This window comes from Xiphophorus maculatus, chromosome 11, assembly GCF_002775205.1.
Source record: "Xiphophorus maculatus strain JP 163 A chromosome 11, X_maculatus-5.0-male, whole genome shotgun sequence".
NCBI classification, from domain to species: Eukaryota; Metazoa; Chordata; class Actinopteri; order Cyprinodontiformes; family Poeciliidae; genus Xiphophorus; species Xiphophorus maculatus.
Window position 1 is genome coordinate 5854673 of NC_036453.1, and position 9112 is coordinate 5863784.

General features: G+C 37.0%; 1 long non-coding RNA gene across 1 annotated transcript; it reads left to right on the forward strand.

Moving 5' to 3' along the window:
- The first annotated feature begins 918 nt into the window (after nt 1-918).
- Nucleotides 919-5776, forward strand: LOC111610007. The gene is made up of 3 exons (XR_002753450.1): nt 919-1023; nt 5468-5573; nt 5715-5776. It is a non-coding gene; the product is annotated as an uncharacterized LOC111610007 (long non-coding RNA).
- The last annotated feature ends 3336 nt before the right edge of the window (nt 5777-9112 follow it).

A 9112-nucleotide genomic window follows, 5' to 3' on the forward strand; every position in this document is an offset into this window, starting at 1 on the left:
GGTTTGATTGTTAACAAAGTTGAACAATAGCTGTCACAAGTCATATGCATAGCTGCTTTTTTCTTTTGCTGTTATTTAAGTAAATTAACAGATGCCCCTCCCTATTCCTTTTCTCATTTCTCTCACTTACATATCATCTATGCCCTGTAGATGGAAGCAAAGTCCCATGGACAGAGAGAGAAATTTGGGTTGATGTAAGTTTTTCCACACGATGAGTGGCACACTCGAAGCTTCTCTGCTGGCAGACAGGTCCTTTAAACTCTCTTCAATCAAGTTTCCATAAAGGCAGAAAGTGACCCAGTTCTCCTTACGATGGGGGGGGGGGGGGGGGGCGTTGCATGAGCATCATTCTGAAGTGACAGATATCGCAGTTTCAGATCCAATCGACCACAAGCCTGACAGGGAGAGCAGGAGTAGAGGAGAAAATAGCCTTGGAGAGAAGGAAAATGAGAAGGAGGGCACTGGTACTGAGAGGCTACAGATTTGATTAGCAAATGCAGTTTACCAGAAACCCTGAGGTCTTGAAAACACAAATGAAATAAAAGCAGATGGTTGACTCAGGCTTTCTGTGCAACTTTTCCCCTCCTGGACTCCTTGATCAAACTGTGAACTTGGAGTTTAATGCCTTAGGTGCATGCGAGTCCGGCTCTTTCTTGTTCTCTCCATTGCTTCATCTCCCTCTCTAATTAATGCTTAGCTATGTGAACCCAGGATTAGATCAGGCCAGGGAAATCAATGCCTGGCAGCACACAAAAGAAGATGAGGGGAGCCATAGGCATGCTGTCACGTTTTAATCAGGGTGGGTATGGACAGGAGAGGGGTGATAGTTACTCTAAGTGTGTCACGTCAATGCTTATTTGTGTCCACACATGTAAGTGGGCTTTTAGGGACGTTGTCTGTGGGAGAGTTTGGACCCTGAAGTTCCCACTAATCCAGCTGATCCCTGAAAGTCTTGGAGGCGCTCATGGCTGTGGTGGCTAAGCAGGAGTGTGACCTCAGCACCAGTAGTCGTGGGAATGGAAGGTACAAGAATATATGAATCTAGGACAGCAGCTTCCTTTTTTGATTTATTAACTGTTGTTGCAAAACTGTATGAAGAAAAACATTGCATATGTTTGAGAGACCCCTCATTTTTCTTCATAAGGTCGTTTTCCAGTGTTCCAGTGTTTTACCTTAACTCAGAATGTTGTAAAGCTAAATGATATCAAAGTCCAATGCTATGAACTATAAGTTCTTATGAAAGTTCCTGAGAGTGACTATGCTTTGCAAAAGTATGTATACCCCTTAAACTTTTTCATATTTTCATATTCAGACTTGAATGTTGCATAGTCTGATCTTATGTGCTGCAATTTTGTGTCATAAAACAATACAAAATAATTCATAAATGTGAAGAGGAAAGACAATGGTACATTATTTTCAAAATATTTTACAAATAAAATTCTGATAACTGTGGCATCCGTTTGAATGCTGCCTCTGTTACTCTGATTCCCCTAAATAAAAGTCTAACACAACCAACTGCTTAAAAATGCCAGGGTTCAACATTGTGTAATTTATTCTCAGTTTAAATACTTGCCTGCAGAAGGAATGAGGTATTTTTTACAGAGCATTAGTGGATTAGTGAACAAACAAGGTCATAGAGTTTGAAAACGATGCATCATTTCCCTTTCACTTAAAAGCTCTGCACTACTTAGAATTGGGTTATCAAATAAAATCACGACAAAAGTCAATTAAATTTGCGGTTGCTATGTGTCAAAGTTTTGATGGTAAACCAAAACAAATGGTAAAAAAAGCAAACATTCAAACTCCTACATTTGAGACTGAAAAGAGAAAAATACAGTGGCTTACAATCTGAATAGTGAGTGTGAGTCAGACTATGAGACTAAGTTGAATGTTGAATCTTGAATTAGATGAGACATTATTATGATAAAATAAGGGTCACTAACAGGGAACTAGGAAATTCAAACAGGTAGCAAGTTGAAACCTAAATTCAAACTACAAAGACTTTGCGAGTTAAATCAAGAAGGGAGGCTGATGTAAGGAGTGATGGATATTCTGGGAAGAGGGAAACTGAGGGAAGCTAATGAAAGAAAATGGCAGGACTAAAAATAAGGAAAAATAGAACTATTAAAACAAAATGGAAAAAAACACCAACATAAATATTTACCTAAAAATAATTTAAAGTGGAACACAAAAACTAAAAAACAAACCTTTGCAGTCAACACAAAAACCAGGGATTTTATACTTTTCACCTTCAATGAAGATGGTTGTAAATAATAAGTTTGGCGTTACTTTGCTTTCAAGAAAAATATTTTCCAAGTTGTGTTTGCTCCTGCATTTGACTTAATGTCCTCGGCCTCATACTGCCAGCACCAACTTTTCAGGAGAATACCTCTGAGAGAAGCAACTGCCTTTACAATTAGCAGTAATGTCCAATCACTTATTGTGTGATTTAATGCCAGCCAATAAATGTAGCAAGGCCCTTGAGGACAACCTTAAAGCAGAGCACTATGCTAAAATGGTGGTGCACTTTTACATGAAAGATTTACATTGATTTTGGAAGGAGTTTGCAAAGTGTGTGTGTGTGTGTGTGTTTGCGGGGGAGGGGAGGGGGGGTGCAGGCGTGTGCGTCCGCATGTGTGTGGACCATCACAGAGAGATGGGAATTGAGAAACATTTGGCAAAATTTGAAATAAATTTCCCCTTTCATAGAGTCCTAGTATTGTTCTAGCTTAGTTTGAGTTTATGTTTTAAAAAATGTACACACTATGTGTACATCATCTCTGATGATGCAAATCTGAGCTGGAAATGGATTACTGTTTTTAAACTGAAAAAAACTGGTCACAAAACACACACACAGCCCTCACCCCGTCTCATAAGTCCAAGGGACAAAAAACACACAGAGGCAGGATGGAATGGGTTTTTCTCAGTACTTCTGAGTGTTTTGTTTTTCCAGTGCTCCTGAAGAAAAAATCAGAACAAGAGAGCTCAGATTCCCTTCATTGGTTTCCACTTCACTGAGACTGAATGTGACTGTTAGAGGCACGATTCTGCAGTATTTTATTGAAATAAACAGCCCAGCAGGCCTTTATTCAACAATTTGAGACTAATCAGAACTTGCTATCAGTGGACCTGAAGGTACCATCTGCCCCAAATACAACAAGCTTTGACCGGACAGATGTTGGAGGATGTGCATAGCTAATGGATCAGAGAGGAAGACAGGAAGGGGAAATTGGAAAAGGTCAGGTGTGATAATAAATGAAGAGGGAATATAAATTGGAATTTGCATATAGAATTGAGACTAAAATTAAACAATAAGATTGAATGGAGAGTAGTACTCACCTGAAAATGAATTTTCATATTTTTTGAAATATTAAAATATATTACATGTCTACTGGGAAAAGATACTGCTTTGAGCTCATAGTTCTATGAAGTGAACATACACAAGTCCCTGGCAGTCTTACCAGTAGGGTTCACTAGCATGTTTAAGATGGTCAGTCTTGGAACATGTGTGTGTCTGAGCTGAATGATAATACACAGAAATGAGACAACTCAGGATTCATACATTCCCATGAATGAAAAAATCCATCTTTGCCCGGTTCAGATTTGATCACATAGAGAACTTGATGTGTAAAGATTTAAAACTGTGTTTGAGGCATGTAATGTTAAATCTTATGCAATAAGTAACTTATTCAATGGAGGGAAAAATATGAAAAAGCAAAAAGCTGCAATTACTTGTTGGTTAAGTCTTATTAAGGTAACGGTTGCTACTATATAAACTTCCTCTGAAATACAGTCACAAATGTGAAATACAATTTAGCTATCCAGAACCTTAATCAGAGCCAGGAAAAAATATGGATCTACTAGATATGACCTAGTAGAAGAAAATGTTAAATTGTGGTGAGGTCAAACATAAAGTTGCCATTTTGGTCATATCTTGGCACCAGCGCAACTTTGTGCATCACTAAAAGACCATCCACATAGTGGATGATTTAGTTTTGGCAAAAGAAAATTTGGGTTCAAAAATATATCCAGATCAAAGAATAATCTCAATTACAGGGAAAATTAAAGTATCAGTAACTGGTTAATTGGACTATATTTTCTCAACTGAAATAATTGTTTAGATTTTATTTATATTGTACAGGATACTTATTATTTGGAAGAAATATTTTGAAACTTTTCAGCACAGAATCTTTTTCTACATAACAAAAAATAGCCCTTTTACCGGGGGTGAGAACACTTTAGAGAGTTTCTGTAGAAGCATACTCTGATGATTATTAATCTGGGAAAAATCAAGTCCATAACAACTGCTGGAAGAAAATTTGCTGCAACATACTTCCTTCTGCTAAGAAGAAAAAACAAAATGAAAAGGTCAAATGAGATGAAAAAGTTATCAGAGGACACGTACTGCACAACTGTTTCTCTCTCTCTCTTTTTCCCAGTGAGAACAGATAATCTTGGCTGAGCAACAGTAGCAGAGAACTGAGATTTAAAAATAGGTTTCCCCTAAAAGTATCAGTGGGGGTAAATTGGTCCTACATATTCTTCTGACATGCTTCATTCTAATTATGGCCCAGCATTGAACAATACACTGTTTTTTAGATGTAGTCCTTTTTTCTGATTTGGTTTAATTATTCGGAGTGCTACAGTTAGTACATAAAGGATTAGGAGGGTTTGTCATATGTGCAGTAAGGCAATTTTGGTATTTGGCTGAATTTGAGTCATTTTCTTTGCCTGCTGAACAGAACCATCTTTTGGTCTGGGACTTCTGTTTAATGCATTAGAAAGTGGAGTAAAAATATGTGAACAGACACAAACTGTAACATGGGTGGCACTAGAGTATTCAACAAATGTGGTAAACATAAAAAAGGGAGTTCATGTTCTATGCTCTAAGCTGTCTATGTCTTAATGTCTGTCTCAATATCCAAAATTCACACTAAACTGTGACATTCTTATAGAATTTTATTGGTCCATTTTAATATTTTTAAGATTGTTTTTAAATTTTCAGTCATTTATTAGTTTCATGCTTTTATTTATTTTTTTATCAGTAGTTGAGTGTTACTAGATTAGTGAGATGTTGGATAAAGTATTTAAATGTACAGTTGAATTCTTATTAAACTCTTATATATTATAGAGACGTTGTCTGTCAAAAGAATGCCAGTGATGCTCTTAAAACTTCATCTATTATTTTTAAACCTAAGACTTATCAGGTAGGTTTTAGAGACAGGGACTGAGCTATTTGACCATTATTTTCCTGATCATCAGGTGGCGCCTCAACTTTGTAATTTTAATCTACATTACTAATCTACATCACAGGAAATATTTTGTTATCCATAGTCGAGACTAGACTCCTACTGTCACAACAATGTGCATTACTATATATCTCATAGAAAAGAATTGTCAGGTTCTGCTGTGTAAGTGTGTGTATGTTGCGTGATTGCAAGCCTCTGACTCTGTTCCTGTTTGACAGCTGGGTGTGTCTGGACTGCTGCCTCCTGCACACCTGCAGGAGATTCCTTCATTTGGCAGAGCCACTAAAAGCTACAGAATGTCTTCTCTTCGACTGATTATACCTGGTAAAGTTTTGCCAGCATTTCTCTTAGATTCTACCAGAGTTACCTTCACACCTCTAGTGCTTTTTCTGAAAATGCTTTGGCCATTTTTGCAAAAACCCCTTTTGCTCTGCTGACTTTGTTCCTTCTAATTTGATTACTCAGGTGACTGATCACTTAGAGGTTCCACCTCCATCTGCCCTCAGAGAATCTCCTTGCACTATCTGTCACGAACGCTGACTGCAGTTTCTCGCTCTCTGTCACGGCTTGCCCGCCCGCTCCCCAACTCTCCACGCCCACCTGCTAAATGCTTCCAGCTTCTGGCTCATATAACCTGGATCCCTTCAGAACACTCACCTTCAGGATCTACAGAGTTCTCCAAACAATCCCCTCTGACAAAGTCAGCTCCATCCCCCCTACCTTCATTACCATCCACCTGTGTGACTGGATCTAACTTCATCTCACTCTTAAAGTTTCTAAGACTTCAATTCATTACCCAATCAAGTTAGGACAAAGTCAGGCTAGATATACCAGCAGCTACTTCCATAAGGTGACTTCTGTGACCTTAGCATTAACTAAGAAAAAGCATCATTTTTTTTAAATCTGTCTGGAAACCCAGATAGGTTTACTGAGAGTTGACAACCAGATGTGGACCACTCTGATGAGTTTTGCTTCTGATCTGGCAGTTTCCTGGTTATTGTTGGTAAAACTAACAGACCCCAAACCCCAAATTACACTCCACAAAAGTTATGAACCTATTAAAGTCAATAAGAGCATCGACACTGCCTCCACATTGCTGTGCTGCATCTCCTCACCACCATCTGGCAAAATTAGTACCGAGTCTATTTTTGCTGGATGCCAAAACAAGTGCAGTCAATATAAAACAATCACACCGCACTTATAGGAAAATGAATTAGCATTTTAAATGATTCCCAAAAGACTGATGACATCTTCTCAAAATCTTAGTTATATTGGTAAATATGGGGATATATTTAAAACAGTCACATGCAGAGTTTGTAACCTTTAAGTTCTCTCGTTTTTGTCACAGTAATTAGTCAAACCAATACAGATATTTACATAGCTTTGCTAATAAATGTCCACATTTGTTAGCAAGGCTGAAGACCTTGGTCACATAATGGATAAGGTATTTTAAATGTAATGGAAAACGTCTTTTAAAAGACATTAAATGCCTTTTAAATGCCATTTGGAGACAAATGACAGAGGAAGTTAAGGCATAAAGATAAGTATTGAAAAGAGGGAGTAAGACAAGAAGAGTGGGGGGTAAAGGGGAGTTAAGCTGACAACAACAACAAAAAAAATCTAATATTGGAGAGAAGCACCAGCGGAGCATGAGATGAGATGAAGAGTGTGAAAACTTGGCTGAGAAGTGAGATAGACTGTTTAGAGAACTAAAGAAATAACTGAACATGAAGTAAAGCTGTGTGATATGGTCAGCAAATTTACAGATCAAAACAAACATGATGACTGACTCACAAAACTCATCTTAAAGTGACAGACATGTTCTCTGGGAATAAATCTGTCCTCGCATTTCCTTGAGCTATTTAATAAAGACGTGTTGCTATGAGAGGGGCCTCTGGTAAGAAAGTGAAGGATGACACTTTTCAAATAAAATGAATGTTCGTAAAGCATCATTTATGTTGATTTGCATTTCTCTTAGTGCTTCTTAAATCTGTTTATATGTTCATTTACTCCCACCCAAGCTCTTCATCTACTTCTCATTATCTGTCGAAGTATTACATAGCGTTTGAGATGTGCGTCAGGTTGAATATTATGATACAATGGCAAGATGATTTTGTTGCCATGATTTTTCAAAATAATTTTTTGAATATAATACTCCAGAGCACTAGCACCTTCAATAAATCCAGCCAACATGTGAACTTTATTGCAGCCCTTTATCACTTGAGGGTAGAGTATTCATTTCTTTATCCTGAAAAAAAGGCTTTACAAGCTTATGGCTGCTTGACCAGAGTTGTTTTGTTTCTAATTAGTCTGACCTTATATATATTTTTGCTGACATGAAGCTTTGTATTTTACACAGACAACTCATAAGAAAGGCTGCTTTAAATTGATACGGCAAACTCAAGCTTTAAGGTTCAGTTGAGTGGATAAAAGTATTGCTAATGTTTTCTTTGAAGAACTTTTTAATAGTCGTCTTACAAACACGTACATAAAGACTCCAATTATTTTGTAGGTCTAGCATGCCTGTACAAAACAAAAAAGATATAGTTCTTGGAGCAGAGGTCTCACAATGACTGCAGGTTTAATTTAAGCTTTGTGTGTGATTAGAATGTGTAAAATTGTTGGAGCGTGTTAATTATAGCCATTTCTGCAGATGTTTCACTGCATATATCAAGTAGAGTCTCAAAGGTTAAAGCTATAAAAAGGATCACATATTAACCTCCAAAAAAACTGCTCCCCTGTGTAGTGTAAACTTGATGCAATGATTAGAAAATGAGGCTGCCATTTTCTTTTCTTTCTTACCTGCTCAGTAGAGGTTGTCTGATTTCAGCCAGCCATGCTATTAAGCGAGATTCTCCAACATCCATATACTGAAGTGCATCTCAGTGCATCCATTATTTTTATGGTCTGTGAAACTAAACTAATAAAACCCTCATTTAGAGTATTAAAAATGAGTCACCTTATCCTTCTGAGTCTCTGCTGAATCAGCACTATCGTAATCGGCCGGAGACTCACCTCCTTCTGCATCTCATGCCAAGCTGCCATCAATTCTCTCTTCGTCAGAAATACACAACGAAGAAATCTGACACACATGGTGAGTCTGTAGTATGTTTTATTCTTACTATTTATAGAAGGAGGGAATACACATTGTTTAGCTCCCATAGATGTTCTCCAGTTATTTAAAATTATTATATGCATAAGAAGCGTTTTGATGTTAATGACAATAAAACATATCCATATCATTTAATAAACATAAATCTGTTTTTTGTTTGGTGCATCCATCTTATAGCTGACTTTGAAGAAGTAGCAGAAATTTTCTGACATTTCAAAATGTGATCAATGAATACATAGCTGTTTATACAGCTATACATAATCAATGTTATGCTGTTATGTCAATCAAATATTGGTGAAAATAGAGGGTTGATGCTAGACATACATAAAAACACGTACATGTAATTGCTGACAAACATACTCTCTTGAGAAATAAAGGTAAATATAAAATCTGAGCTCATCTTCCCATAGTCTCACAAAACAAGATTTCCTTATGTTAACAAATAATAGTAAAGACAAAATTAAAATAAAAGTAAAACTAGAGAATTATGAATAATGATGAATTAATAATTAAAGCGATTTAACTCGCCGTTCAAATTGAATGGTGTTTTAATTACTTAATCTTAAAAGGAATCAATCACTGCAAGATGTTTAGAAAGTCTAATAACTAAAAAGGAGGAATACAGTCCAAACTCAGCCTGCAATTTAATAAGGAGCAAATAATTCATCACACAGAGAGCCAACTGTGGCAGGAATGACCTTCAACAGAAACCAGTTGGTTCCTTTAGCAGCACTAAAGAAACCTCCAACTT